The sequence below is a fragment of the Bos taurus genome, chromosome 15 (assembly GCF_002263795.3).
Source record: "Bos taurus isolate L1 Dominette 01449 registration number 42190680 breed Hereford chromosome 15, ARS-UCD2.0, whole genome shotgun sequence".
In the NCBI taxonomy this organism is placed as follows: Eukaryota; Metazoa; Chordata; class Mammalia; order Artiodactyla; family Bovidae; genus Bos; species Bos taurus.
This window is the reverse complement of record NC_037342.1, coordinates 37,284,702-37,296,111: the sequence shown is the minus strand read 5'-3', so window position 1 is coordinate 37,296,111 and position 11,410 is coordinate 37,284,702. Positions and strand designations below refer to the sequence as shown.

The window sequence follows — 11,410 nt, the reverse complement described above, 5'->3', positions numbered from 1 at the left end:
TCCCGGTAAACAGAAAACCTCTTCTGAGTCTTCACAACTGTTAACTCATCTAACATGAGAGGTGGGCTGGTGCTGGCTCAGACTGGCTTGCAAGAGCCAACTGTGCACAACTTCCCAACTCAGCATCCAGCAATGCCATAGTGGTAACTTGAAGTCAGCTGTGATGAGAATATTTACATCATGGAAGCCAACACCACAAACCCAGGGCTTTTTTTTACTTTAGAAAGCTGATTGTTAAACATTTATCAGCATACCATTTTAGTACTCTTCAGAACTCAAGGAGAAAAGTATTGCTATTTTCACCTTATAGGTGAAAAAATAAGAATGAGTGAGTATAATTAGTTTGTTCAAGGATATTCAAATGGCAAACGGTAGATTCAGCACTTGAACTGACACCAATCTGATCCCAAAGACTGCTCTTTTCATGCAGCTCCATTCATAGTCCTGGTAATGCTTAAATTACATGGACCCCAGGTGGGGGTGTTACTGGGCAAAGTCACAAGCACATGTCACATACAATTTTGACAGCGTTTTTACACATTCCAAATACTTTGCTGCTGCTGCTGCTGTTAAGTCGCTTCAGTCGTGTCCGACTCTGTGCGACCCCATAGACGGCAGCCCACCAGGCTCCCCTGTCCCTGGGATTCTCCAGGCAAGAACACTGGAGTGGGCTGCCATTTCCTTCTCCAATGCAAGAAAGTGAAAAGTGAAAGTGAAAGTGAAAAGTGAAAGTGAAGTTGCAGTCGTGTCTGACTCTTAGCGACCCCATGGACTTCAGCCTACCAGGCTCCTCTGCCTATGGGATTTTCCGGGCAAGAGTACTGGAGTGGGTTGCCATTGCCTTCTCCGCCAAATACTTTAATCCTCATTATATTGCTTGATCTCCACAACCATCTTGTGAAGTAAGTATCATTAGTTCCACCTGAAGTTGAAGAAATTAACACCTGATCACACCTGTAGCAGATGATGAATTTGAGGCTGGAACTCTTGTAACTAATTCTTGCATTAGAGTTTTTTCCACCATACAATGTGACCACTAACCTTGACAAAATAGATCCTAGTTGATCAAACACGTCACTAAAATATAATTTTACTTTTTCCTTCACTTTTTTGGGAGGAATATGATGTAAAACACAATGAAGCAGCCTCACATAAAAGATTTATTAGTGAAGGAAGAAAAGATACAGGCTAGGATCAGGCCATATCTAAGTCAACCAAGTTCCTGCTTCTTTCTAGATCCTAACCTGTAATGGAGTGGGAGCAGGGGTGTAGGGAGAGAGCAAATTAGCCAAGATGGTGTGGTCAGGCTCTCTGGCCCCAAGGCCTCTCACTGTTGCCGCACATTTTGTAAATAATGGTTACGTAATAGCTGAGATCACTTATAGCAATGCACATGCCCATCACATTGTACCCACTTGGCCACAGGCCGTGTTTGCTTTGTACAAGTATAAGCCCTACCTGAGGAGACCCCTTTTTGCTGTTACCTGGAGAGAATGAGTCTTCTTTCAGCTTCCCTGCTCCAGCCTTACCTAACTTGGGTTCAGCGAAAAGTTCACACAGTGAGATACAGCAAGACAATTGGAGTAGTTGGTGTGATCAGCAAGACGAGGAGAAAAGGAAGAAGTGGCAAGAAGACAAAGGCCCAGATAAGAGAACCTAGACATTCAGGAATTCTGGGATTCCCAATACTCTTAGTCCTAGACAGTGTAAAGTGTGTTCAAAGAGATCATTTTTGCAAGTGGTTCCTTCCTAGAAAGACTCTACAACATTCTCTGCATAAGCCAGTGGAGAAGAGAGATCCAGACACTGTACTAAATTTATCAACTAGCTAGGTTGAGAGAGGAGAGTTTTCTCTTTAACTCTGAGTAACAGGAAGAAAAACATTCAAGAAAATCTCCAGGTGCAAGTTCTAGTTAACAGGTTTGTTGTTGGTTCAGTTCAATTCAGTCTCTCAGTCGAGTCCAACTCTTTGTGACCCCATGGACTGCAGCACACCAGGCTTCCCTGTCTATCACCAACTCCCAGAGCCTACTCAAACTTATGTCCATTGTGTTGGTGATGCCATCCAACCATCTCATCCACCGTTGTCCCCTTTTCCTCCCTCCTTCAATCTTTCCCAGCATCATGGTCTTATCCAATGAGTCAGTTCTTCGCATCAGGTGGCCAAAGTATTGGAATTTCAGCCTCAGCATCAGTTCTTCCAATGAATATTCAGGACTGATTTCCTTTTTGATGGACTGGTTGGATCTCCTTGCAGTCCGAGGGACTCTCAAGAGTCTTCTCCAACACCACAGTTCAAAACCATCGATTCTTCGGCGCTCAGCTTTCTTTATAGTTCAACTCTCACATCCATACGTGACAACTGGAAAAACCATAACTTTGACTAGATGGACCTTTGTTCGTAAAGTAATGTCTCTGCTTTTTAATATGCTAGGTTGGTCATAGCTTTTCTTCCAAGGAGCAAGCGTCTTTTAATTTCATGGCTGCAGTCACCATCCGCAGTGATTTTGGCACCCCCCCCCCAAAATAAAATCTCTCACTGTTTCCATTGTTTCCTCATCTATTTGCCATGAAGTGATGGGACCAGATGCCATGATCTTAGTTTTCTGAATGTTGAGTTTTAAGCCAACTTTTTCACTCTCCTCTTTCACTTTCATCAAGAGGCTCCTTAGCTCTTCTTCACTTTAACTGAGGTCAAACCGTGACTACCTGAAGGCAGAACAAACAGATGAGCTGTCTGTGGGCTTATGAGAAGAGTTCTGGGAGTGGAGTCAGCTTTTACCACTGCAATTCTGCCACAAATCGACCATGGGACTTTGGGCTAAGCACCTTGGCTTCTCTGAACTCCGTTTCAGCCTTTATGAACATGGGTGAATAAAATGGGCCATATGTATTTACTTTGAGAATTTAAGGGAATGAGATCACTGATACAAAAGCTCACAGTGGGTATTCCATAAATAATAAATGTTTTTCAACTAAGTCATTCCATGACTTGGTCTTGAGGAGTTAACTGTTGACTCTTCTTTGTCAAAAATCCACTTGATGTGGCATTAAAAGGGTTAAGTTTGATTCAGCAATTCAACCGATTGTCCTCTTTTTTGCAAGCCTGTTTAGGGAATGAGGCCATTCTGCTGCCACCTCCCTGGTGGCATGGTGCCCAGCTGCTTTCTGTAGGCAATGGTATGAAAAAGATTTTAATAGTCAGTCATGCCCTAGAGTGGGCAGAGCTTATAATTTTCCATGACTTACTATGCTCAGCCCCAATTACTCTTGATTGAATATATATATTTTTAAATCATCTCATTAATAGCTGTCCTTATGATTTCTCCTTCTATTTCTAATAGAAATCTACCATTTTTCATCTGACAGTTTCTTAGCCAAGTGGGAAAAGGACAGCTAGGATAAAAGTTGACCCACTGACAATGGTTTATGAAAATCTGGGCAGGAAAATATTTAAAAACTCATGTCAGTGACACAAAGAAGTTACCCCAAGACTCTGTCCTTCTTACTGTTTCACTACCTTAGCTATCCATCTGTCTTTAGTCATTTTGGTAATCTTTTAGCCCATGAATTACTTTATTTGTGCCAAGCAGTGAGCCTAAAAGCTGGAGGAAAAGAGATTAAGAGAGTTAACTAATGTGAAGAGCTTGCAACTGTGCCCGACATGCAGAAATCATTTCATCGGTGCTCAGCCACAAGGATCTCCACTTTGAACGTGAGTGGATAGGCCTTCTGGGCTTCCCAGGTGACACTAGTGGGAAAGAATCCACCTGCCAATACAGGTAGACTTAAGAGAGGCGGATTCGATCCTCGGGTTGGGAGGATCCCCTGGAGGAGGACATGGCAACTCACTCCAGTATTCTTGCCTGGAGAATCCAATGGACAGAGGACGTTGGCAGGCTTCAGTCCATAGGGTCGCACAGAGTCAGACACGACTGAAGCCATTTAGCATGCATGCCTGGATAGGGCTTCTGCAAATTAAGTTGTTGGTATAGTTTGTCTTCTGAGCTTTCAATCTTTATGTTTCTATACTTTCCATCTCTTCCCAACTTTAACCAGATTCCCTTAAAATCCCACTCTTAGGAAAGACTGATGGATTTATTCACAGTGAGATGTCAAGGAAGGATATTGGAAGAATATTGTTCTGCAGGAGCCTTAGCTAAGAATAAGATTGGAACCAAAAGAGTCCCTTTAGAGAGCAAATCCCATTTGAGTTTCAAGCTGAGTTGTAGGAATTCACTACTGGGAAAGTCACATAGTTTGGGAGTAATAGAATAGGAATGAATTCACATAATTTCATTGTCACTGCAGCTGTCCTTGTGGGCTGGGCAGGTCTCACTGATCCATGAGGAAAGGAAACAGAACGGATGAAGCAAGGTCAGCTCACAATGTTACACACACCAGTGACCTCAGCATTTAATGAAAAATACATTCTTCTTCTAGACCGTGGGCAAATATGATGCCTTCCCAACACCCCCATTGGATATGACTAGAGTCTTCCCATTTCCCCAAAAGAGCTTTAGATAACGTTCCCTTGCTATAGTGCTCAACCAGGCTGTATGCCCTGAGTTTTCTGGATTCTGCATCACCCTTGATGAAACACTTTTTTGAGGGCTTTGTATGCAGCAATCTCTGTGTCATCAATTCTCCAAATAAAATTGATCCCAAGAAAGCCACAGAATGAATCTACCCTTTCAACACTGCTCAAGTATAGGCCTGTACACTTTGCAGGCTTGGTGTTCTTTGTCCCTGTGTCAACTCCTGTGCCAGTGGGCTTCAAGCCACCAGCAAGTGGCTGTAGTTACTCCTGTTGCCACGGGTGCAGTGTTGCCATGGAGGCCCATCTGGGAACACTTGATGGGAAATTGGAAGATAACTGAGACCTGAGTATAGCTGAGAAAAGCCACTCGTGACATCTGTAGAGTCTGGCTGGGAGGAGTGTGACATACTGAGAAGGCACAGGCTCTGGAGTCAGGGGACCTGAGATCAGATCCTGACTGCTTGGCACAAATCCTGTGTGACTCTGGACCTCAGTTTTACTTATCTGTGATAAGTAAATGATTATCTCTGCACGGACAGCACTCAAGTGTTGCTTTGAGCTTCAGAGAGCCTAGTCTGATGCTGTGGTCAAGGGGGAGGTGCCTCTTGGCCTTGGGCTTGAGTTTTCCAAAGAGGTTTCAGAGAATCAGCTGACATTGCCTGAAGAGCATGAAGGGGATAAACTTGACCGGCTGCTCTTCTCTCCACAGGCCCATAGAGCTGGACAGAAAAGCATCCCAAGAAAGTCTGCCCTGGCATCAGGTGAGATCTGCAAAGATGGGACCCTTGGGCTGAATGTAAGACCAGATTGTGGAGGGAAAATTGATAGAAATTACAACTGACAGGTCACAGATTTAAACATTTATTGACTCCAGCTAACTATGCATACTTATTCCAGTGCTACATACACTGACTTTGATCTCACACACACTCTCTCTCAAGATGTCACAAATGCTTGGATGTTACACACACTCAGCCTGTTACACAAACACACCCATGCAGATGTTACCCATAATTTCTCAGATGTCACCCACACTCACTCAGATGTCACAGATACTCGATTGTAGACTAGACATATGTGTTCTTTCTGTCTTCCCACTGTCTTAGGTATTATTTGGTTACATGAGACCAAGCCCACTCAAACCAGTTTAGGCAAAAAGAGGAAAGATTAAAGCTATATCACAGAACTCAGCCAGGCCTCCTGAGGGAGTTGGGGGCCAGGGTGTGACTTTTTCTCTCCCTCCTTCAGGGTATAGAGGGGACACAATGCTCTGCCTCTCTCTGAGCATATGGTTTATTCTTCTGTTTCTCCTCTGGACAGTTTTCTTTTCTCTGCTTCATTCACATCATCATAGCTGTCCCTACATGTTAATTCGACTTTTATGGTTATTATTAATATCATGATAGAATATTAATATCACCATTTGTCTCTGTTCTTAGACATGATCATGGGCTACCCACAGGTCTTCTGTTTTAACATTTAAACTGCATGCATTTTTCACCATGAGGCAAAACTTTTCCTTACAGAAAATTAGGAAAAAATATAGAAAATCAACAAAAAGAGAAATAGTACCTATTGTTATATTCAAGGATAACTTCCACAAAAATTTTACTTATTTTCTGCTCATCTTCATTTCTGTGTGGTTATTTTTATACTTGTGATCACATAAAATAGCTTAATTTAAGAATAATGAAATTTTCGTCTTCTGCAGAAGTGCAGTTGAAGACATCTTCCTTGAAGCCCATACTGTCAGGTGAGTCAATCAGAGGCTCTCATGCCTTGGGGTGGGCCCTGGTCCACCTCTCAAGTGAAGGACCAGGGGTCTTTAGGCATCTCAGTAAACTGAGTTTGATTAGTCATCTTTTTTAACTCACTGACATACCTGCATGCCCAGGAATCCTGATAGGCCTTCATCTCCATATTATTTCTGATTTTAGCCATTCCTGGCTTCCTAATCAGGGGTCCAGAGCTGAGTTTCAGATTCTCAGGAAACACTCCAGAATTGCATGCTTGCATTTTGTAGGTTTTCTGGAGATGAGAGGCCATAGGTTTCATCAGAGTCTCAGAGATATCCACGATCCAGAAATTCAAGAACTCCTTGTCCACCATCAATGGTAGAGACCTTCCAGGCTGTCAAGGTCTCTGCCATCCTGGTTTATAGCCAGCCTGGCCCAGCCCCAGAGAGAACAAGTGAAGAATCCAGCTTATCCATTCTTCCTCCATTTTTTTTTTTAACTTTTGTTTTCATTTTGAAGGTCTGATGCTCATTATTCTAAACTGTTAAAAGGGGTGAGAACCTTCCCACACAGAAGAAAATGGAATTGGTATGCAAAGTAGACCCAGTCTTGAATAATTAATTCTGATTTGCATGTTCAGATGAGCCTGAGAGCTGCCCTGGCAGTCAGGAGGAAATTCAGATGCAGGAAAGTAGAGGGTGGCTCCCCAGTGAGGGAGATTCAACTTCCCTGGGACTTCCACTGCCTTTCTCAAGTCAACTCTGTGGTCTAATGGAGCTTTAAAACACCCTAGGTGACTCAGACTTGAGGCCCAGAGAGGGAATTGTCTTGCCCAACTCACACTGCAGGCTAGTGACAGGAAGAACCACATAGTAGATAATAATATAGATTCCGGGTCTCTTGGACCACCCAGATGCTCATCCCATTACTGTTATGTGGCCTTGGGAAATTACTTAATACGTAATACTTAAAACCTCTCTAAGCCTCAGTTTCCTCATCTGTAAAATGAGGCAAATAATAGTATCCACTTTACAGAGTTGTAGGGCTTCCCTGGTGGCTCAGATGGTAAAGCGTCTGTCTACAATGCGGGAGACCTGGGTTCAATCCCTGGGTTGGGAAGATCCCCTGGAGAAGGAAATGGCAATCCACTCCAGTACTATTGCCTGGAAAATCCCATGGACAGAGGAGCCTGGTAGGCTACAGTCCATGGGGTCGCAAAGAGTCGGACACGACTGAGTGACTTGACTTTCACTTTCACTTACAGAGTTGTATGCATTCAATTCGCTGTGCCTGGTAGAAACGGTGATTGATCTTGTGACCCTTACCATCAAAATCCTCCTTGTCATCATTTTTTAACAGTGGAACTATAATCAGGACTCAGATTTTCTTATCAGATCAAAGTAGGATCTTTGGTGAGTCTTAGTGCCCCCAGCCCCCTTCTAATTACCCTGGGGTTCTATTATCAGGTGGGCTTCCCCAGTGGCTTAGTAGTAAAAGAATCTGCCTGCCATGCAGGTGACTCAGGGAACGTGGGTTTGATCCCTAGGCTGGGAAGTTCCCCTGCAGAAGGAAATGCAACCTGCTCCAGTATCTTGCCTGGGGAATCCCATGGACAGAGGAGTCCGGGGAACTATAGTCCATGGGATTGCAAAGAGTTGGATACAACTAAAGCAACTGAGCATGCACTATTATCAGGTAGCAACAACAACAATAGTAACAGTAATAACATAAAATGATAACATATATTCAGTGGGCTCTCAGGTAATTTGCAAAGCATTTAACAGATCTTTAGACCCACGGGGGTGATAATTCACATGGGTCCTAGACTCCAGTGTTGAGACTGAAGAGGAGGCACTGTCTGATGGGATGAGACTTTATTGGAAGGTCTGGCCAGCAGAGGATGTAGAGGCTGAAACCTGACCAGAGCACAGGCCCTTCCCTCAGTCCTACTGAAGAGGAGTGTTGGGCAAATCCTCTCAGGGCTCAATGCTGGTCTGACTGCTGGACAGTCCTCAAGTCTGAGACCCAGTGAAGCTCAGGGAGGAAAATGGAGACATCAGCAGACCCCAGGTATGCATCCTGAGGAGGAGCACACACCCTCACTGCTTCTACATTTGGAATGGAAAGGGGGTCCCATGGAGCAAGGGCTCAGTGTTGGACCAGTGGGTACAAGCTACAGAGAGAGAGAGATTTTAACTCTGTTTTAATTCTGTAGAACAAGAACTCTCTATAAAGTTAAGAATGGACAGCACTTTGGATGAATGTAGCCATTGAGAGGTTTTTCAATAGAGGACCCTGGGATACGACAAAGAGATTAGACAAGATGATACTTGGCATCTGTAGATCCCTGCAGTCTCTGTTGTAAATCTCCAGGATGGATGATGAGTCTGTCTTGTTTTCAGAAGGCATGGAACTAAGTCCTCTTTCTGTGCCCTGTAAGACTCAGGAGACTCCAGGAACAGAGCTGTGCTGTCCCAGTAACCCATGATGAGACCATCAACCTTCTTTTTCTGTATCACGGACTCCAGACTGGACAGATCTTAGAAGACGTGATAGGCTTCGCCTCTTTAGGGCTGGGGGCTCATTCTCAGAAGGCTGAATAACATAAGTGAAAGAACACTGGGCTTGGAGTCACACATCCTGTGTTCGAATCCCAGCATTACCACTCCTAGTTTTGTGGCATTAAGTAACTTGCTAAACCTCTCTGCACCTCAGATTTCCTGGGGTTGTTTTACCCTCTTGCTGCACCTTGAACAGTAGAGATAATGCTTGTGTGGTGCCTGGTACAGCAGAGGGGAATTCTATAATGTGCACATACGTACATGTGCACATTATAGATGTATGTATTTACAAGACCATTGTGCAAACTAAATAAGAGAACACACAGAAAAGCATACATATCACTTTCCTTCCCCCAAGCCTTTTTGGTGTGTCAAGGAGTTCGTGTCTTCTGATGCATCAGTCTGGGTCATCTAATATTTCTTAAAGTTTTATTTTCAGAAGTCCCTATTTCTGCTGATCCTGAGAGGGAGACCAAGTGAGAACTACAATGCTGACTGAAGATCTGGATAAACGCAAAGGTAAGGGCACCTCTCAAATAGTGATGGCTTTACTGCCAGCAGATGTGTGGGGAACTTTCAAGCATCTGTTGTAAGACCTCAAATCTCTGGAACCCTGGGACAATTCATTGTTCTGAAATAAGTATCTAAGAGTAGAAAGAGTGAGAGCCAAAAGAAGCGTGCCTTCCCTTAATTACTCAACTTCTTTCTGCTTCTGTTTCCTCTTCTCTAAAATAAGGGTATTAAGTTCTACTGGGTGGGCCAAAAAGTTTGTAACATCTTACAGAAAAACCTGAATGAAACTTCTGGCCAACCTAATACTTCTCAGAATTTTGATAAGGATTCTATGAGATGACCAGTGGAAAGACTTAGCCCAGTGCCTAGCTGGCACTCAGTATATGATAGTGTATCTGAACCAAGGTATTGTAGTTGAACTTTCTGGACAGCCAAGGGCAAATCCTTGTAACATTTAAATCTTTTAAAAATGATTTTGCTGCAGATCTTCATACCTTTCTTCACCAGAGGAAACTAAATGATTTAACCTCCTCCTGGGGACTCAGGGTCATCATGATGAACACCAACCATGGCTCAGAGAGACCCTTGAGAAGATAGGTCAGACTGTGTGCCTCCATGATAAATGGCCCCAGAATAGGCCTCTGCCTCATCACTTCTGCTGATGCGTCTGCAAATAGTAGCTTTCTTGACAAATTTAATTAACTGTCTCTCCTCTTCTGCAGGCTAGGAAAAGAACATCCAAAAATTTTGTTAGTAAAGTGAGTTGTCAAATGCCTGAAAATCCTCCCCATGGATAAATTACATGGCTTGTGACAGCTCTTTTGGCCCAGTGGCTTCCTTCCTTATCCCTGGAAGTGCTCTGAACACATGTAATATCAGTTTTAACCCATCTTCCACCCGGGAGACAAAGTGTGCAACCTTAAACTGCTCTGCTACAGCTTGCCGACGAGCGATGCTAACTCCTTGACAATTTTTTAAAACCATAATAGAATCAGAAATTGTTCTTTTGTGTCCATGCATGTGTGCACAACTCTATATGATTGAGATACAGCTATGTTCAGAAGTTGCTGTAGTTCGGTTCATTTGTCTATATCTGACACTCTTACTTCTAGAAGAAGATTGTTTAGAAGCCCCTGACTTGAAAATTCCTAAGCTACCGAGATTGTGCTCAAAATCACAGGGTAAATTTACCTTCTGTTAGCTTCTGGGAAGTTCTATGCTTCCATAAATAAGATAATAATCAGACAATTATAGGTATGTGAAAGTTTGACTTACAAATGTGGGTTAGATTAGAAATGCGGATGATAGATCTTTTTAATCCAAAGTTGCTGCCCTGAACCTTCTGAGGTCATGGTCCTTGCTGTACATTTGCATCATTTACAGTCCAGATGGGTGATGTCTTGAGATATTTCCTACCAGGGAGTGCTGTGATTCTCGAGACACTAAGGCCTGGATGTACAGAGGTTTCTCAAAGTACACGTTCAGACACCACACAGACACTGGCTCACAGCTCAAGTACATGCAAAGGCACCTAGATCATCTCCGTACCTGTCTCCCTCTTTTTGCCTGGCTAACTCCTCCTTATCTTTGGGCCTCAGCTTATACCCCAGTTCTTCCAAGAAGTATTTCCCAATTTCTTTTACTTTATGTTATATGTCCCTATTGTGTGCCTGTGTGAGAGTGTGTGCATTCAGTTGTATCAGACTCTTTGCAACCTCATGGACTGTAGCCTGCCAGGATCCTCTGTCCATGGAATTTTTCAGGCAAGAATACTAGAGCAGGTTGCCATTTTCTTCCCCAGGGGATCTTCCTGACCTAGAGAACAAACCCGCATCTCTCGCATCTCCTGAATTGGCAGGCGCATTCTTTACTACTGCACCATATAGGAAGCCCTAGTATAGTATGCACACCCAAAATACTGTTTCTTTTTCCCATCTTGGCACTTAGCCTGCTGTACTCTGATTAGATACTAATTGACATATAGAGTCTCCTACCAGATTATAGTGCCTTGAGTAGAGATGCTTTCAAAGATTTTATAACCACTGTAACTTCACAAGGTC

At 43.4% G+C, this 11,410-nt stretch overlaps 1 long non-coding RNA gene across 1 annotated transcript; it reads left to right on the top strand.

Annotated features, from left to right (window-relative positions):
• The first annotated feature begins 5,119 nt into the window (after positions 1–5,119).
• Positions 5,120–9,410, top strand: LOC104974237 (uncharacterized). Its single transcript, XR_001501939.3, has 3 exons — positions 5,120–5,301; positions 6,252–6,293; positions 9,277–9,410. It is a non-coding gene; the product is annotated as an uncharacterized lncRNA (long non-coding RNA).
• Positions 9,411–11,410: the final 2,000 nt, after the last annotated feature.